Source organism: Cheilinus undulatus, linkage group 2 (genome assembly GCF_018320785.1).
Source record: "Cheilinus undulatus linkage group 2, ASM1832078v1, whole genome shotgun sequence".
NCBI lineage: Eukaryota > Metazoa > Chordata > Actinopteri > Labriformes > Labridae > Cheilinus > Cheilinus undulatus.
In genome coordinates, this window is record NC_054866.1 from 49,517,330 (window position 1) to 49,527,277 (window position 9,948).

The window sequence follows — 9,948 nt, forward strand, 5'->3', positions numbered from 1 at the left end:
TTCTTCTTGCCCACTACGCTCAGCCAGCAAAAGGCGCCGGGTACTTCCAGCACATCAGGCTCCTAAGTCACTAGCTCGACTCTTCTCCTCTGTTGTCCCCAAATGGTGGAATGAATTGCTCAACTCCATTTGATCCGCAAAGTCCCGCTCTACTTTCAAGAGAAAGCTAAAGAGCCAGCTCTTTAGAGAACCCTGTGCACTTAGCTAGACTATTCTCCACTGTTGTCCCCAGTGGTTGAATGAGTCTCCCAACTGCAGTTGGCTTGCACTGTCCTGCTCTACTTCTGGGATTTTCATACCCAGCTCTTTTTGAGAGACCCAGCACTTGGTATTTGGTCATTATTTGTTGTGAAGACAATTTAATTGATGGAGATGATGAGAGGTCTCACACTGATTATTGGTTGTTTCATTGTTGTTTATTAAAAAAAAACCTTGTATACTTCATTTGTTTGTCTTTAAGGGCCGGCTCAGACTACATGAATTCAGCCAGATTTAAGCCCAACTGCAACGTTGCAGCTCATCATCGAAACTCAGGCCCGATTTAGAGTGTCAGGAATGACAAACGGTCTTGGAGTGTGACATAATTAACGATGCATCCAAGACGCCTCAAGACCCCAATTCAACAAGACTAGCATGTCAGAATTTTTCATACATCGTCGTCTAGTTTGACACCATGACCTGACGTTAACAATGTGAATCCTGACGTCTAACAACAGGAGAACATTTGCTCATTATTTTTGCATCATCATTTACTAGATTTACCACTTTATCCCCTTTGATTCCCTAAGACTAATGTGTACATTTTATTTTATTTTATTTACGTTATCACATGCATACCTTAAGTTCTAGCTGAAGGAGAGCCAGTCTATATTGTCCTCCTTTTGATTCATCCATAACTGTTATCCATAATCAAATCCATAGTTGTTTCTTATTTTACTTTTTTACGAACAAAAGACCGTTACAGTCACACAGACTGCTTCTGTTGTTGAGTGAATGACAGTCTTTGGCCCGCCCCCCGACAACCTGTGAACTTTCACTCAGTCACAGAGATGGTGGTGACGTCAGCATACGGTGAGCGGTCGGGATCACTGTTGCAGTGTGGCCAGTAGTAGTTGTAGTTTGGTCGCGTAGTCTGGCATGGCGCCATTGTGAATGACCAAAAAAATAGTGTAGTGTGAGCCGGCCTTAACACTGCATGGCAGCACCTGTGTCCAATTGGACTTGAAGCACGTTGTGACACTTCCTGACGTTGTTTCTTCTTGTCTCGATCTTTGCTTGTGTTGTTCTTGCTCTAGAATGCTGCCACTTTGGATGAGGTGCCTGCTAAATGACATTGTAACATTTTAATTGTGGTAAAATGTTTTGATAAAGACTCCAAAAGAATATGTGATGATAAAGTAGCTGTTGCTGAGATAAAAGGATGTATGTCTAAACTGAAAGAAAATAAGTCTCCTGGCAACAATGGGTTAACCAGTGAATTCCACAAAGAGTTTAAAGATGATAACTTGGATTTTCTTTCTCTTTGTAATCAGATCTAGAATTAAATGAACATTATTACTTACGTGCCTACTTTTCATAAAACCAGATTGACAATCACCAACAATCGTATTGAGGCATGGTTTAAGTCTCTGAGCAAAGACAAGCAAGAGCAATTTAACATCATTATTGATAAAGCCTCCAATTTTCAACAAGCAACATGTCCATATCCAGTTTGGGTATTAAGGTTAAAAGCCCTTGAGACATGGTAAACTGTCACCTAGCATGTTTGTATTTCTTTGATGTTTTGATGAATGATGTCATATTTTTGAATAAAGTATTTTTGATCTTTAAGGAGAAAATTTAATCATTTCTGTCCTAAGTTTCAACCACAGACTGTAGAAAATATTGGACCAAGCCTGAATGACCCATTACATTCATGATACAGTATATTTAGCTAAGCTAGCTGTTGTTTCCCACATTGAACATTTCTAACAACAAGCTAAGCTAGCTGTTATTTAACAATTTACGTTTCTTTAAGTTAAGCTAACTTAAGTAACAATCAATAATTATGAAAATAAGCTATGTAAGCTGTTAACACTTACAATGAACTAAACATTTTTAAAATAGAGCTTGGCTATCTGTGATAATTTACATTAAACCATTTATTAAATCAGCAAAGTTAGCTGTTGACACATAGATTTAATGTTTGGTCAAATTAATCAAGTTTGCTGTTATTACTCCTTTTAAACATTTCTAAAATGAGCTTTGTTAGTTGTCATTACATAAAAAAGTTCTTAAAATTAGCCAGGCTAGATGTTTTAACTCACATTGATTACTATCCAGTGACCATTTGTTCTATTTTGTGGGAAATAATTTTACATGGGCATCAGTTGAACAGAACAGCAACACCCCGTGATCGTGATGACCCATGGCTGACCAAAATTTACAATCATTTTAGTTTGAATAGGTTTCTTGTAAAAAAAAAAAAAATGACGTGATTTTAGACCCTTGCTGAGTAAAAAGACTGCTCTTTTAACTTTGTTATAGAAAAGCAAAGAATTCTGGCTTTTTCTTAGAATAAAAAAAACATCCTTTTTAATTCAGTGGCCCTAATTCTCTTCCATAGTTATGTACTGTACCAAACAGCACAGAGGAGAGTAAATCTGCTAAATGGTGAATAAATAGTTTATAGAACTACAAAATAGCAGCGTATAAATTGATTAAAATACTCTCCATATCACCCCGGGACCCTGGTAGTATTTATTTAAAGAGCAGTTGACTATATGGTTGGATCTATTTGCTCTTGGTTTTTGGTCTGAAATGAAAACAGAAATCAGATAGATTGTTGATTATTTTAACACTTAATTATAAGCCACAATAAAAAGTAATGACATTTCATCACATTGTTATTAAAGATAAGATAAACCTTTATTAATCCTCCACTGGGGTAAATTTGGTTATGACAACGGCTCAAAGTAGAGGGAACCATAACCAGCAAATATTTAACAAAAACAAAATGTTAACTAGGAATGTTTGTAACACTTGCACTCTTTAATAAAGAATGCAAGTGAATGGTACTGATTTAAATGAGGAAAAAAATATCCAGGTAACATTACACATATTAAACTAACATTATTATCAATAATGTAACATGTTGAGGAGCAAAGACTTTTGGATAGCTGGCTGTAACATCTGTGGGACAGTGTTCACATACATATTTGTACGAACAGACATAAAAGCATAATCACATCTATGTCAGCTCTTATATATACTTTACATGAGTTAAAATAGAAGAGAACTTGTAGAAAATTTCTAGTGTCAACAAATATGAAGAAAACATGAGATCATCAGGCAAGAAGTAAATCCACCTGCACAACACCATGCACAGTTTAGAAAAATATGCAACAGAAATATTTAAATAGAATCTTGTAAAACTGGATTACTAGTGCATGTGTTGTTCTTTGTGGGACATCAATGAAGGGAACCAACTGTATTTGCTTCAGTAAAACCCCTTTAAAGAAGCATTAACAGATGCATTTGTGGGAAAAGGAGACGCAAGTAAAAGACACTTTGGCAAAAAAAAAAAAAAAAAAAAAAAAAAAAAAAACTGATCATGCCATTTAAGAAGAAGCTGAAAACCTATTTTATTTTATGTTAACTCATTAAGATTTTCTATTTGCATTCGAACTTTCAAAACCTAAATGCTGGTTCATTAAATTTGATGAAGTATATTTGTAAGTAGGGCTGTGAAATGATCAACATTTTTAATTGGGATTAGCCTAATCTCAGAATCCCTGCAGTTAATTGCAATTAATCACATCATGTCTAGTCACATTAATTACACTTTAAATTCTAGGTGAAGGCAAACGTTTGATAACATAAGGTACAGATGACTTTTGACTTGTCCACTGAGCTGAGTTTTTAAAAGGGAAGTAAAAAAAATAAGGATCAGTGATCAACTTATTTTTCATAACTGTGGCTGTAGGGAGAAGTTGAAGCAGCTGAACCAAAGTGTGTTGAAAGAGACAAGAGATTACTCTGGATTAAAATAATAATGCACTACTTATGCATCAAATTAAATGCAAGAAATCTCAAAAGCCCTGGTTATAAGTTATTACAACAGTCCTATCTGACAATTTAAAACAACACTGCCCTCAGGAGGGACTAAAAACAGAATTGCCCATCCCTGGCTTGAATGATTTCGCATACCTTAAAGGGATGGTGTAACAGTCTTTGGCTGAAGGGGCTGCTCAGGCCCAAACAGTGTTATGCAGAGGGTAAGAGATGGCCAGAGACAAGTCCAGAGTCACAAAAGGCTTACTTGCAGAGATTGACACAATAGCACAAACAAGTGAACCAATTCAGGTAGTGGTTGATCCAAGACATAAAATTACAGAGATACAGTGGCTCTTTCTTGTTCAACAAAGGGTATCTTTAAAAAAAGAGCTTGCTCTGTAGGGATCTTTTTCATTATGTTGTCAGGCACTGATAATAATATTAACCTGTCAGTGACACAAATGGCCCTTTTCCACTACACAGTTACGGCTCGGCTCGGCTCTACTCTACTCAACTTGGTTTAGGTGCTTTTCCATTACAGCTGAGTCTTTCATAGTTCCTTTCAGCATGGGCGGGGTCGTCATATCACGGCGGCTACAGTCGCATCATCTCGCTCTTTTTTTCGATCCTCTCGTCAGCTCCAAAGTCACTCGTCTGCACCTCGACAATGGACCACAGCATGGTTTTCTACACAGCAGCCATTTAACTCGCGTGAAAGAACAAAAACAGTCTCAGTACAGATCAGTGGTCGCTGCTGTCAGTGTGTTTTTCAAATTAGCAGGTTTGACTCTCATGTCAGATGGCGCGCTCGCATCTCTTCCATGTACTAGGGGCTAGTGGAAAAGCAAAACAAACAAAAAAAAGAGTAGAGCTGTGCTGAGTTGAGTTGTGCTAGTGGAAAAGGGCAAAAAAAGCCCTTTAGTGGCTATACCTTGTCAGTGAGCAATCATAGGGCCCAAGTTGAAAAATGCCAAATTACCCTTTAAAAGGAGTTAGCTTTTGACATCCAATCAATGGGAATTTTCTAGATTTGGAAGAGGACAGCTGCTTGCATGTTTACTCTACTCTCTATATGTCAGTTACATCTTCTAATGTTTCATGCAGCTCTTTGTTTCAGACATCTGATATCACTGCACATCGACAAACTGCAGCATTGAAGGGCCTTCCCTTGTATCTCCGTGACAGTCAGGAGAAGCTCTTCAGGAACTGTCTAGTGAGTGGTTATAAATAGAAATTGTAAATATGTAATTAAACTGTATTTATAGTGCTATATTTAATATTGACTTCAACTTTTACCTCTCTGTCCTACTTGTTCCTTTCATCTTTCCAAATGTCCAGTGTTTTCAGTAGTTTCACTATCCTGGCTATGACTTGATGTAGCCTAATTGATGTCAGTTGATGTGTGTATGAGGGGTTCAATTTTTGGCTGTGGGGTATGGGATAGAAATATGTCAAACTCATAATTAATTCTATATGGAAAAAAATGTTTATTCAATAATTTTGAATTATTTTAGTGTAATAACTTATAGCCTATTCTGATTCACAGTATTTTAATGACTAATACCTTGTACTTCATGTCTTGGTCTTTTTCCTGTCTGTCAGTACAAGGACACTGACCCAGAAGAGGAGTAGACTAAGGGTTCATTGTGGGTATCCTCACTGTGTTGGAGGATGATAACAGCACAGCTCCTCAAAATGTCATGAGTGTTGCTATTGTTGTGGAAGAAGAGATTGTCCTTGAAGATCTCCCTGACCTGCCAACTGCTTTTACTTACCTCTTTGGACTGATCTATGCTTTAAACCTTAAGTACCCAAAAGATCTCAGGTACACATCTGAAACTGTTCAGAGGGTTTTCATGGACCTTGGTACAGACCTCTCTGCAAGGGTCAGATCCCTCAAAAACAAACGCCTTCAGTGAATCCACAAGTTAACTGATAATGTTGGATCTGGAATTGTTGACCTTTGAAAGTTCCCTTCTGTCCAGCCAACGCCATGTTAATTTACTCTTCCTGTTACTTACACTCAGCTCTGATGTACCTCGAACTCCCACTCTCTTGCTTTTATTTTGCACTTTATTGGGTTTTTCTTAAACATGTTACATGCTAAGATTCAGTGTTTGTAAATTGTCACATATTGAGCAGTGCTACAAAGGCATTTGCCAATTATTTTGAGACTGGAGGTAATCGCGCTCAGTGACCTTGTTAACAGATTTATTAGATTCATAGTTGTGTATCATACTTGTTCTGTATGGTCTTGTATACACAGACTCATGTTTCATCTTTTATCTTGGCGTAGATTATTCACTTCAAAGTTTACAAGTACACAATGTAGGATAAGTTGACTGCTAGGACTGGGACAATTGGGTCTCATTAGTTTGCATCTACCTGGCCCTGTTGGAAGGGATTTCATGCTGATACAGTTCAAATAAAACAAATGTTGTGAATGTATATGTTGCATCTAATTATTTATACATTTGATTAGAAGTTACTGGTTCTAAATGATAATGTTGAGTTACATTATTAACTATTGCAATGTGCAATTTTAGATTCCTCTTAAATTATTCTACTATACTAACTTAACCAAATTTAAGTGGATTCTCTGTGTAGGAATTCAGAGTTATTACAATGTAAAATTATAAGTTTTTACAACTTACAGTAGTTAGTAGAAGTAAGGATTAAAAGTAATCAGTATGTAAAATTATTAGTTTGTAAAACTTAAGGTTGAGGTTACAAAAATCAGAATTCAGAGTTGAGCAAACTCAAAAGCAGAACTTAAAATATTTATTTTAACCGCCCAACTTAAAATGTTATCAGAGTTTGTTGCCTTGAAATTTTGAGTTAACCCAACTTCTCTCTCTTTTTTTTTTTTTTCTTTTTCAGTGTGGAGAGAAGGAATTTGAGTTTGTCGTGGAAAGAGTTAAACGTGAACACGATTATTCAAAACCGGCCACTGACACCAATGCAGCAGATTTACCAGTCTCTGGGAGACTCACCTTCTGACAGTACAGTAAAGAAAATCACTAGAAAAGATACACCAGACAGTGTCACTAACGCCACCCTCATCGCTTCTGTCAACAAAACTGGAGAAAACCAAAACTTCAGAGCATCGAAAGATGTGTCAGCGAGAATACTGACGCCATCCGCACTCTTGTCAACAACGGTGGGAGACGTGAAGGAGCAGGTGAGAGGTTTCACCACCAACGTAAAGGTAATGGAGCAGAAGATAAGTTCCCTATCCAAAGAGAACGAGGAGCTGCGAGACCGAGTAAATGAATTAGACGCTTACAAGAGGAGGTGGAATTTGAAAATATCCGGTATTCTGGGTAACGAGAAAGAAAACGTGAAAATGTCTGTGGTGGAGCTTCTTTTCAGAGTGTTGCATTAAGGACAACCTCCAAACTCTGCTGACGTAGTGCACCGCCTGGGACCCAGGAATGGCAACAACTTGCAGCCTTGTGCAGTTGTGTAGTTCATCTCGCGTGTTTGGATGGATGCAAAAAAGGTCGGAGATTCTGAAGCAAAAGAAGATCAAAATCATAGAGGACTTCACACAACACGTAAGAGATGCAAGAACCAAGCTGTGGCCGCTTGTGGAGCAAGCCAGGAAGGAAGGAAAGTTGGCTGGCTTCAGTGGTCCATACGCTATCATGGATGGAAAGAGTCTCAGCTAAAGATGTCAGCTGATCACCAGAGGACTGAACAGCTGCCTCTCCCTACATGAGTTTTCTCACCGATATGTTTTCTCATCAGAGGTGGGGCTTCTTTCTGTGTTCAGAGGAAGGCTTTCCTAATTATTACTTCATTCTCGTCTTAAAGAAAAGTTTATCTCTTGTTAGAGATTGTATTTCTTTGAAGACATTTTTTGCAAGTTCACTGGTCAAATGAAAAGCGCAGTAAAAAAAAGAAAGGAACACTTTTGCCTATATAACTGGTACAGGCTTAAAGAGGATTCTCCAACACATACTTTACTGTGCATCACTAGGAGATATTGGTCTCCTCTTTTTCCTTTCTGTGAAAATTAATGATTGCTATTTCAGATACTTGATTTGTTAGTAAGCAAGTTTGCTTTTCTGCCTTCAACTTTCCTCAGTTTTAATTCCCTGTTTTGCACTTTTCCACCACATTTTCCAAAGGTTACAGACTACCATATTTCTACCTGCAAGGTAGTTCTGTCCCGAACTGAAGTGAACTGAGCTGAACATATTTTATGTTGAAAAGAGCGAAGGGTGCTTTAAAAAGATCAAGGTCAAAATGGCTAGAATTTGGTGAAAAAAAAAACAGCTTATTTTTTTCAGCCTGGAAAAGAAACGTGGGTCATCAAAAAATTTTCGTCATTAATAATTCATAACACTCTGACATCTGATGAGAAAACAGAATCTAAATTTATTTCCAATTTTTATTAAAACTTATGTAACTCTTCTTTTAACCATCACTCTTGCAGTTCTTTCTTTAATAACGTGTGCTCATTTATTCCCAAAATAAGTCAAGAAAATCTTGAACTTTTTGAAAATCGCTTTAAAATTGCTTTAATTCCTAAACCAATTTAAAATAATTTATACTTAGACAATTGGCATCCAATATCGTTGTTAAATTCAGATTACAAATTATTTGCTTCTCTCTATGCTAAACAGTTAAAACCATGTTTAAATGAAATAATTTCTCTATCTCAGTCTGGTTTTATGAAGGACAGACACATCAGTAATAATATTAGTCTGATTTTAGGTTTACTTGACTATTCTGAATTGATTAATGAAGAAACCATTATACTCTTCTTGGACTTTTACAAAGCCTTCGATACTGTGGAACGCCTATTTATAAGTGAAGCTTTATAACATTTTGGTTTTGGTGAACATTTTTAAAGGGTATTTCCTTCCCAAGATAGAAAAAGCAAAAAAAGTGATAAACTGTTGGTTACAGAGAGACCTTACAATACAAGGCCGTGTCTTACTCTCAGAGGCAGAGGGCATTTCAAGATTGGTTTATCCTGCTATCTCTCTCTATGTTGACTCAAAGACTTGTGATGCTGTTAACTCTTTGTTGTTTAAATTCATATGGAAAAATAAAACTGAATGTGTTAAAAGAAAAACATGAATTAGAAGCTGCACAGAAGGAGGCTTCAATGCCCTAGATTTTCAAATAACTAATCAGATTTTTAAGATCAACTGGATCAAGAAATGTTTGATGAATGACAACTTTCAATGGCATTACATCCCAAACTTATGTGATATGTGTGGTGGCCTAAAATTGTTGTTATCTTGCAACTCTAACTGTAACAAATTACCAGTCAAACTAATTTTCACAAGCAACCCCTTGAGGCTTGGATGCCGGCTTTTAAACATAATTTTTCTCCTCATACATGCATAATATGGAACAATCAACATGTATCCAGAAACAAATCATTGTACATGAAGGAATGAATTGATAAAGGTATTATCTTTGTTCTGGACATGCTCACTGATAGAGGCACCCTCTATTCATATGAAGACTTTATCCATAATAAGGGTGTAAATGTTTCACAAAGAGAATTTAACTGTGTTACAAGAAGTATTTCTCCAAAGCTACTACATTTAATCCAAAATGCTTTGTCTTATGGTCCTTTGAATGGAGTACTTCCTTAACTTTTAGTAGGTGAAGAAAATGATCATTTGTGTATTTATCACCATATTAGAAGAGTAATGACCTCAGAACAAAGCTTATCACCCAAGTCAACGCCTATATGGAAAATCTCTTTCCCAATTGTTTAAGCAGAACAAATGCAGTCAGACCCTGATAAATTTCTCATCCCCACTGAAGTGAAAGCAGTTTCCATGGCAGTTTCCATTAAGCAAATTCAAGGAAAATATTACTTCATTATGTTCCTTATGCAAAATTGAAGATGAATCCGTACCACACTTGTTCTACAAATGTTGTCAT